The following is a 9,691-nucleotide window of genomic DNA, read 5'->3' on the forward strand; positions in this document are numbered from 1 at the left end:
TTTGGCTGCAAGTTTCGGGTGCTAACAGGGACGGCGGTTTCCTATTCCCGAGCGAGTGTTGCTACGCCATCGCCATCGCATGTCGGCTTCACTGATCTCGATTCTTCGAAGTGGTTTGTTAGTTTATAGCAAAGGCATACAACTGAAAACTGTTGGGTTTTTTGGGGGCTCCTCCGCGATGTCGTCCTGTCAGGCCTAAGCCATACAGAGCAAAAAAGAAAAGTGGCAAAGTGTGCACGACCCGGTATTCCAACTTTTTCCTTGCGGAAGGTTGCATTTTTTCACTTTTTCTAGAGGCCAAAGGCAATTCCCGACCTACGCAGCGAGAAAAATAACCTCTATTAAAACTACAAGAGTCCCAAGGAGACCATCAGCGATTTTTTGCTCATAAATAAGTTTTGTTCATTCATAAGCAATAAGATAAAAGCGCATTGAGTCGATGTTTGTTGACACGGGATTACGCGCGTTTTATCGACGGGCGGCGGGCGAGACTTCCTCGGGGCACACCGGGGCGGGCAGACAACGCCGTACCAAGTCTTCTTTCAGACTTCCAAGCCTATTTGTTAATGAAGATAAACCCAGACGACGAGGGAAAAAAAGCGCGTTTCTGCAGCCCCAAACTGAGCCCGTAAGCTCAGCGCACTTTTTGTCTCATCGCCACGCCCATGAATCGTGTGCTTTTGGCACTGAAGTGGATGACAACGGTGATCATACTTTAACAGCATCCTGAGAGCCTGCCGACCTCGAAACTATTGATAACAAGCTCAGGCTTCTGGGAATGTGGACGAAGCTGAACGCAGCAAATATTGATCGGCTGCTGTGCGCAACACCATGCGTTGGCAAAACTGCGTTCGTAGACAACATGGAATCACGGCGCTTGCGGACAGGGACACAAAAATTAATGTGGATTAGCTCAGCTAATCCAGGATATAGAAAGCTAACGCGAGATTGAGGTCTCCACTGACCCACGGAGCCAGTTGTGGGCCTTTCATTTAGTGAAAATGCCTTTGCAAAGTTGTCGACGTCAATGAACTCTATGAACGCCGTCGGCTCACTTGCTTTGTTCGGTTTTTGAGGAAAGTAAATGGCACAGTAACCGTCTCACATATCTCGTCGGACACTCGAAGAGCGCTGTAAAGGGAGGAATAAAAGAGGGAGGGAAAGAAGAAAGAGAAAGCTGAAAACTGAAAGTTGGATTTTGAGGAAAGGCGCGGCGCTGCGCAGCGGTGGAACACCTGTGGCTTGGTGCTAATAGTGGCGTATGCGCAGTTGTGACTAGGGAACGAGAGAGAAAGAGAGAGAAACGGTCGGCGGCCGCAGCGTGCGCCGTGCATGAGGTCACTCGTGCTCCGACATACGCCGGCTCGCGCGAAGCGTGGTGTTGACTACCGTAGTGAAGCTTTTCTCTTCGAAAAAAAATTAGCTGTGGTTCAACCCCACTGAACTTAGTAAGACAGTAAGTCAAGCGAAAGCTCTGTTAAGGTAAGCACATGCGACACGCTTTTCTGTAGCGAACTGCGCGTCACGTGATTTCTGGCAGTTGCGAAAGTGCTGCTGGCTCCGTATACGCCGCTGTGGCAAGGCGTGGCTAGTCACGTGGCACGACATCTGAGCCAAGCATCCGCTTCTCCTGGTTTGAAGGTCAAATTTCATAGCCACATGACCTTCAGCCTTTTACTGGAGGAGTAGCTTTCGCCACACACACTACTGCGCTCTCAGCGCAGTTGTCTGTGCTCCCTCTTTGTGTCTTCGTCTGCAAGCGCTGCGATTTCATAATGTCTGACAAAACCGACTAGCCAGGGAACATAGTCTGCCGAGTTCGCCGTTTGAATTCAATTCAACTCGACTAGGCTAGACGAAAGAGCCAAAATTATTTTTCAGATAACCGGCAATGCTACACCATCCAAATGTCCAGTGAGTGATGAGAAGTGCAAAAAAGTTACCTCTGGGCAAATTACAAGCATTTCAGCTGCGCCTGTCTACACAATATGCAAGGCGCTGTTTCATCCGGTCTTGCTCAATAGTTGCCGGTGAATAAGGTATGCATCTCCCTTATAAAGTGGTAGTATATAACCCAAATACTCTCCTGGCTTCACCACTCCCTTGCTGTTTTTCTAAAGTTTGCTTGTCTTCACAACAGCATTGTCGGGACATTGAACCATTTTAATCAAAACTGTTCGTGGGAATCTTTCAAGGCGGCGCAGGTTTGAAATTTTAGGCACAGGGATAATCTTGAAGTTTGTTTTCAATATGTCAACAGTTTCCGCACGAGCGCAACTAATGAACACGCCTCCACAAAAGATAATACAGAACGCAAACATGCATTGCCGCTGCGGCGCAACACAACGAATCCCAGCTGAGATGCGGCAGCTCCGAATATGTACACCAGAGGAATGTTTAACAGTCTCGGAAAGAAACAGCAGTTTACAACTGGTGGCGAGGTGCTGGAACTGGTAACTGGTAGAGGAGCTTAGCGCATCTTGTTACCGTTATCCGGATCACGAGGGTGAAATAACCAGAAGAATAAGATTCTCTGAGATCACGAATGGCAGTTTACCAACATCCGTCAAGAGAAAATTATATAACAGCTGTATCTTACCGGTACTCACCTATGAGGCAGAAACGTGGAGGCTAACGAAAACGGTTCAGCCTAAGTTAAGGACAAGCTCCGAGCTATGGAAAGGAAAATGATAGGTGCTACATAAGGAGACTAGGAAGAGGGCGAGTGAGTCAGGAAACGAACGCTGGTTATATATCCAAAGTGAAATCAAAAGGAAAAAATGGGCTTGAGCAGAGCATGCAATGGGAAGGTAAGATAACAAATAGTGGTTAAGGATAACGGTTTGGATTCCAAGAGAAGGCAAGTGTAGCAGAGGGCGGCAGAAAGCCCAAGTGTAGCAGAGGGCGGCTGAAAGCCAGGTTGGTGAATGACATTAAGAAGTTTGCGGACATAGGGTGGCCACAGCTGGCACAGGGGAGGGTTAATTCGAGAAATACGTGACAGGCCTTTGCCCTGCAGTAAGCGTAGTTAGTCTGACGATGATAATCGTTGTACATTGTATCCTCTACGGATCTGCTTATCCGATATCCTCTTCGCCCGTAATTCTATCCTGCCATCTACCGTGGCTTATGCGAAGCGGCAACAGTCGCTCTGTTCTGCCGTCAGATGGGAGCTCAGGCCTGTCACGAGTAGAGGTGTGCGCCGTGTCGGTTTCGAACGGCGGCGGCGTGGCGATCGTTTCTAGCCGGCGGCGTCGGCGGCGCGGCGCTTGGTTATTCATCGGCGGCGGCGCAAGGCCATTTTTCGACGGCGGCGCCGGCGGCGTGGAAAGCTAGACCACAAATTTAAAACGCTGTATTGCTACAGCCTTCTTTGCTAAACTGGTTGAACTTTTATGGCTTTTCGTACTAAGGGCTGAGAGGACAGAATACAGAGGTGTTGAAGGGTGAGAGATATGCATTATGGTCTGTAAATCGTTTTCTTTAGGCGGCGTATTAAAAAAAAAATTAGGCACATATCACAAGCGCGTATATTGATTGTGTTTATATATTTCTTCCTCACGAACGTGCACAACCTTTCTTGTTTCGCAATTGTTTTCTTTTTTATATCCTTCGGTTACGCAGGCATTTTTCCATTGCGCAGAGTGAGTGAATTCGTCTGGAAATGTTAAGCCGGCACCGACGCACGTGACACTCGATATGTTAATCGTACTTCCACTTCTAAATGAGACTGTGGTTCTACATTATTCTCTGGGTAAAAAGAAACAGACCTCTTTTATGACCAACTTTTGCTTGGTTCAGCCCTTTACCTGTCAACCAATCAGTAGATGCTATAAAACAAACATTTCCGTCTGGACAGTTTATGAAATCACTTGTTGTGGAGTTCGCTGACCTTTTCGCGAACTCGTTGGTCTTGTGTTTGCAAGGTAGGCCGCTCCAGTGGGGTCGGAAGTCGCCAACAAAGGGACTCGTCCCGTCTCGGCCTCCCCTGCTTGCGGCGGACGTCCTCGTTTACACCGCGCCGCCTCGGGCATAATCCGCCTTGAAAAAGCAGCTAACCAGATACAGCTGTCGACATGTGTGCGTCGTCAAGGGGTGACGAGACTTCGGCGATGCGGGAGAGATACAGCTGGGTGGGGACCGAGTGCTGGGTGACCAGGAAACGGATTATTCCCTTAACGACTATGTTCTCTTTGTTGCTGTCAACAACCTGAGTCATCGCCTCGTCGGCACATGGCTCTAGCATCTGTGGTGCCGTGTGTGGCGTGGGGAACGGAAGTCGCATTTGTGTTGTTTGTTTGGGTGGTTATTTGAAACCTCCTTCCCAAATGTTTTAATCAGAACTTTTTCCCCAATCTCTGATCAGTGGGTGGACCTTATTTTCCTTTCCCTAACCACTGATTGGCGAGATGGGTCGTTTGTTATCTTATTGGTTGCTGCCCCCGCTAAGGGCGGAGACACAGGGTTTAAAACCAAGCGCTCTGGTTTGAGCGGGGCTGAATTCGTCAGATCCACGATTTAGTCATGTAAATAGTTTTCTCCTTGCTTTGTTTCTTCTCGTTTTTTTTTCTATGTTGTAAATAAATAGTTAACCTTCTCCTTTCCTTGAGTAATGTGAATGTTTGCGAGTAGAACCACCGGATCATCAAGAAACCCCGATTTCATCATCAAGTAGTTTCCTCTCATCGCCACCGGAAGGGGAAACTCAACTGGCGCAGTCGACACAGCATCACAACTGGCGCAGTCGACACAGGATCGCAACTTCTTTCTGCTCAAGGCATTGGACGGAAGGTGAGAAGAACAAGTCGGTGGACAAGGTGTTTGTCCTAAAGGAGAAAACGTGAAGCTGCGTCGAAAGACGACGTCGAGAGCTTCAGGATCACGGGTCGAGTTCGAGAGGACGTCGGAGGCTCAAGTCAGCGAGGAGCTGAAGGAGCCGGGCAACGACAAGTCATCGAGGGTTCGAGTCAGCGAGCTGCTGAAAAGTAACCAGGCGATCAAGTGAAGCGAGGTCCGAAGCGATGAGCTGCTGAGGGACCAGGATCAACTCGTGGGCGTCTACCTTCCCGGGAGCCCGCTGTCATCACGCTGAGATCGACAGTGCTGCGGTCGTCGGAGCATCGAAAGAGGTAGGACACCTTCTTGCTTTCTCCGAATTTGCCATGTCTGTGTAATAGTCGTACGCTATACGGTAGCATTGAAATGACTGATGCAGGGATGGATGCCGCGAGGGGGAATGGTCTATAGCCTATCGAGCAACTCGTGTCAACCGAGCAGGCACTAGGAAACATGACGCAAGCTTTGTGGAAAGAAAAGGAGCGCAGGGCTCAAATATTTGAAATGGAAAAGTTGAAGCTCCAAATTGAGCTTAAAAAAATAAAATTAATGCAAATGCAGCTTCCGCCACTGGCGGATGCACAACATCAAGAGCGGTTGGGCGATTATGCAAATGAATTGAAAACGGTACTGGCTCCTATGCCAGAAAATGACCCATTGACGCCCGCGGGCCATACGGGCGGAGGTCAGAAGAGCGCCGCACCAGAGGCGACATCGACGCGGTTAGCGACACTGCAACTGCGGTTGGAGATCGCAGAAGTAGAGAGGGAATCGCTGGAACTGAGGCGCGAAACGTTTCGGCTTCGTTCGGAGCGTATAGCACGAGAACAGGCCAGCGAGACGGAAAAAGTGCAGGTGCAGAAAACACAGAGAGCGAGGCCGGAATTAAGAAGTGTTAATTCTGAGTCTGACGTCGCTGTCCGTGGGAGATTAGTCCCCCAGAACTGCGAAAGCGCACGACAAACTTTAAAGGTGACAGCAGGTTCTGATGAAGTTGTCGCCGAGGTGGCCTGTAGGCCATCACTGGCAGCTGAGGACGCGCCGCTCGTGTCGGTCGAGCTGTCGATACAAATAACGCAGGTAGCGCTAACTCGGACAGCGGTATTGGTAGACGCGTTGGGCGCGCCGGGCGACAGCAAAGAGCTGCGTGAGGATTCATCGACGGTTTCCATGCATGATTTTGGAACAATGGAAGCGCACGCAGAAAACCACCGGACACCTAGAAAGAGCCGTCGCCGCCGAGTGTACCCTAAACGCAATACGCCTGCGGGTGACTCAGACGGTAGCAACCGGAAGGGCACGGTGAAGGCTTTCTTCTCGGCCGCAAGAGGCGTTCACGTTGTGGATAGGCAGCGGCAGGCGGGAAATGGCGTAGCACGTTATTCAGTGGGGACAGCAGTGTGCGCGGAAAAAGAGAGGCGAGCGAAATCACGACATAAAAGATTTCAGAAGAGGCTGGAGCGCCGCCACAAACGGAGAGTACCTGGCAGGCGACAGTCAGGGCTAACTGGTCGCGCACCACGCATTAGAAAGCAAAAACATTCATCGGGCGCGCCAGACTGCCGATTGCTGCCAAGGGGGGAAAGCTTGACAGGCAACGGAGCTTTCATTTCAGAGTCTGTACGGCAGGACCGTTCGACAATCACCACGCTACCGGGCCTGTGTAGGTTTATCACCGGAACGCAGAGGCACTTGCAAAGGGGGCGCGGGAGTTGTCCTTTTTGTGACCGGTCGACGCCAGTGAGACAGCGTCCCAGCCGGGCGCGGCTCAAGAGATCAAAGCATGCAAGTTCTCCGAATGTTCAATGTTTGCGTGTATAAGTAACCAGTAGATGTAATGTGGGAAGTGGAGGCTAAGGACTAGCTTGGCAATCGGCATACAGAGACCGGACATGGCAAGTTCTGGAATGTGCAGATTGGTGTCCTAACCTTGTGTGTGCTGATTGAATTAAGCGCAATGTGCGCGTGTGTGTGTATGTGGACTGATGGAACAGCCGAGCATACATGGGCGCGCGTGTGTAATTTTGTTCCGGGAGCCTTGTGGCCGGACTTTGTCACACTGACAGCAAGTGTCCGCGTGACATTCTTGGTTGGGAGGTGTGGAGTTCGCTGACCTTTTCGCGAACTCGTTGGTCTTGTGTTCGCAAGGTAGGCCGCTCCAGTGGGGTCGGAAGTCGCCAACAAAGGGACTCGTCCCGTCTCGGCCTCCCCTGCTTGCGGCGGACGTCCTCGTTTACACCGCGCCGCCTCGGGCATAATCCGCCTTGAAAAAGCAGCTAACCAGATACAGCTGTCGACATGTGTGCGTCGTCAAGGGGTGACGAGACTTCGGCGATGCGGGAGAGATACAGCTGGGTGGGGACCGAGTGCTGGGTGACCAGGAAACGGATTATTCCCTTAACGACTGTGTTCTCTTTGTTGCTGTCAACAACCTGAGTCATCGCCTCGTCGGCACATGTTTCTAGCATCTGTGGTGCCGTGGGTGGCGTGGGGAACGGAAGTCGCATTTGTGTTGTTTGTGTGGTTATTTGAAACCTCCTTCCCAAATGTTTTAATCAGAACTTTTTCCCCAAACTCTGATCAGTGGGCGGACCTTATTTTCCTTTCCCTAACCACTGATTGGCGAGATGGGTCGTTTGTTATCTTATTGGTTGCTGTCCCCGCTAAGGGCGGAGACACAGGGTTTAAAACCAAGCGCTCTGGGTTGAGCGGGGCTGAATTCGTCTGATCCACGATTTAGTCATGTAAATAGTTTTCTCCTTGCTTTGTTTCTTCTCGTTTTTTTACCTATGTTGTAAATAAATAGTTAACCTTCTCCTTTCTTCGAGTAACGTGAATGTTTGCGAGTTAGAACCACCGGGTCATCAAGAAACCCCGATTTCATCATCAAGTAGTTTCCTCTCATCGCCACCGGAAGAGGAAACTCAACTCTTGTTCTGAATATTAATAACCATTTGTTTAAACTAACTGTTCTTATAGGGGCCTTTTCCGGAATAAAAAGAAATAAAGAACTTTTTTTGCACCAGGTGAAGATTTTTCTAGCTGAGATATATTACGATGCGTTGATGCCGTTTTGGTACACATCGGTGATTCTACCCGACGCCACGTACAGTGCCCGCGACCCCCAAGTCGTAATTTTGATGTTGCAAAACTGTTGTTTCTCTCGTTGCGCCATGTTGCGCTTTTGAAGAAGTTTCGGAATGCCACGTTGCGTTGCCTGGTGACGATACGCATGTGCAGACGCGCGGAGAGCAGGGCTGCTTTTGTTTTCTTTGTGTTCATTCGTTCCTACACACTTGATATGTTGACTTCTTGACGTGATTATTTGCCTCAGACAGGGAAAAAGAGCTAAACAAGACAAAACCAAATTTCGAACGCAGCTAGATTTGCGGGGAAATATATATTCATATTTAGAGGGCGCGCTATCGCGCAGAGTGAAAACGTCGGCGGCGGCGCGCCGATGCCTCTGTGCATACCCCCAGTCAAGAGTAAGGTGGTCACATTTTTCAGTCTTGTCGCCATCCTCGTCGTTTTTACGCTTACGTTATATATTGCCTCTCTTTTCCACCTGTGTGTCTGGGTCGCGAATTATGCAAAATTATTGGAATTGAGTTTTCCCTAAAATCTGTGATATGCTGACGATATATCGAGAAGTGACCATTAGGAACTGATTATGGAAAATAGATGTTCCCACCGTACGGCACATATGATAATGGGAAAATAATCTGACATGAGAAAATTAAGGGAGAAGATGATGGCAAGAAATTTTATGATAACAACTGCACAAAAATGACGAAGAGGCGAGATTTGGAATGGTTTCGTTTCACGATACTTTCGCGCGGAGAAAATAATTTTTCATGACGGTGGATGAAGCACGCTCCACCGCCCGATCCAAAACCGAAATGCTAAATAAGGAGTAAAAATATCCCGATTTTCAATCCCTTGTGAAAATGAAGGCCGGGGAATCAGTGGGTGAAATTATACTGCGCATTCTATTCGCGTGGTAAAAGTGATCCCATTATGTTTACGCACAATGCGGAGCCTCAATAATAAGTTCCTCTTATATTGGCCTAAATAAATTTTAAAAGAAGAAAAGCCCTGGAAAGTAGTCAGGGTGAATCTTAATTCCTGCATTACACCCAGTAGTAGGACGAGAGTTGTAATGTTCTAAGCTCCCAAAGACTACCTCCGATTGCTGGAACGTGCGTTATATAAACCAGACCTAACTGCTATAGTGCCTACACAGTTTTCTCAAAACTGAAGAACCATCGGCAGATTGTTTCATGGAGTGAGGAAACAGAGGCTCAGATGTGAATTCTTGCACAAGAAGTTGAACAAATCTTGTTTCTAAGAAGGTGTCTATATATTCGAGGAGGACAAGTGCATTCCACTTCAGTAAGAACATGGTTAAGAATGACCTACAACGAATGCCAGGTTTCACTTCAGGAATCAATCAGAGCTGGAGGATGGGGACCAACAGTCATGCAGAGGGAACTTCGTCATAATGGTAGATGTTTGTCGGAGACACCTTTCTTTATATTCGTCATAACTAAATGCGACCTGCACAGCACGTAAAGTACAATGCTCTGTCTGAAAATCTTATGTCAGTTTCATCACAGGTTTGAACGCTTCATCGCTTATTTTTGTGTGATTTCTTCACTTAGCAAATACACGCTCACTTGAGGATGTTCTTGGTGCACGCGTTACCGAACAGAATATATTCTAAAAAAGTGGCCTATGTAGGTTCGCACAAATCACAGTGTGCAGTTAAAGGAAGGTACGATCGGCTGGCCATTTCACCTGCTGTAGCAGGGAACTATTGAAGGTAGTGTTTTTCTTGCGACCAAACGCTTGT

Source organism: Amblyomma americanum, chromosome 8, assembly GCF_052857255.1.
Source record: "Amblyomma americanum isolate KBUSLIRL-KWMA chromosome 8, ASM5285725v1, whole genome shotgun sequence".
Classification (NCBI taxonomy): domain Eukaryota; kingdom Metazoa; phylum Arthropoda; class Arachnida; order Ixodida; family Ixodidae; genus Amblyomma; species Amblyomma americanum.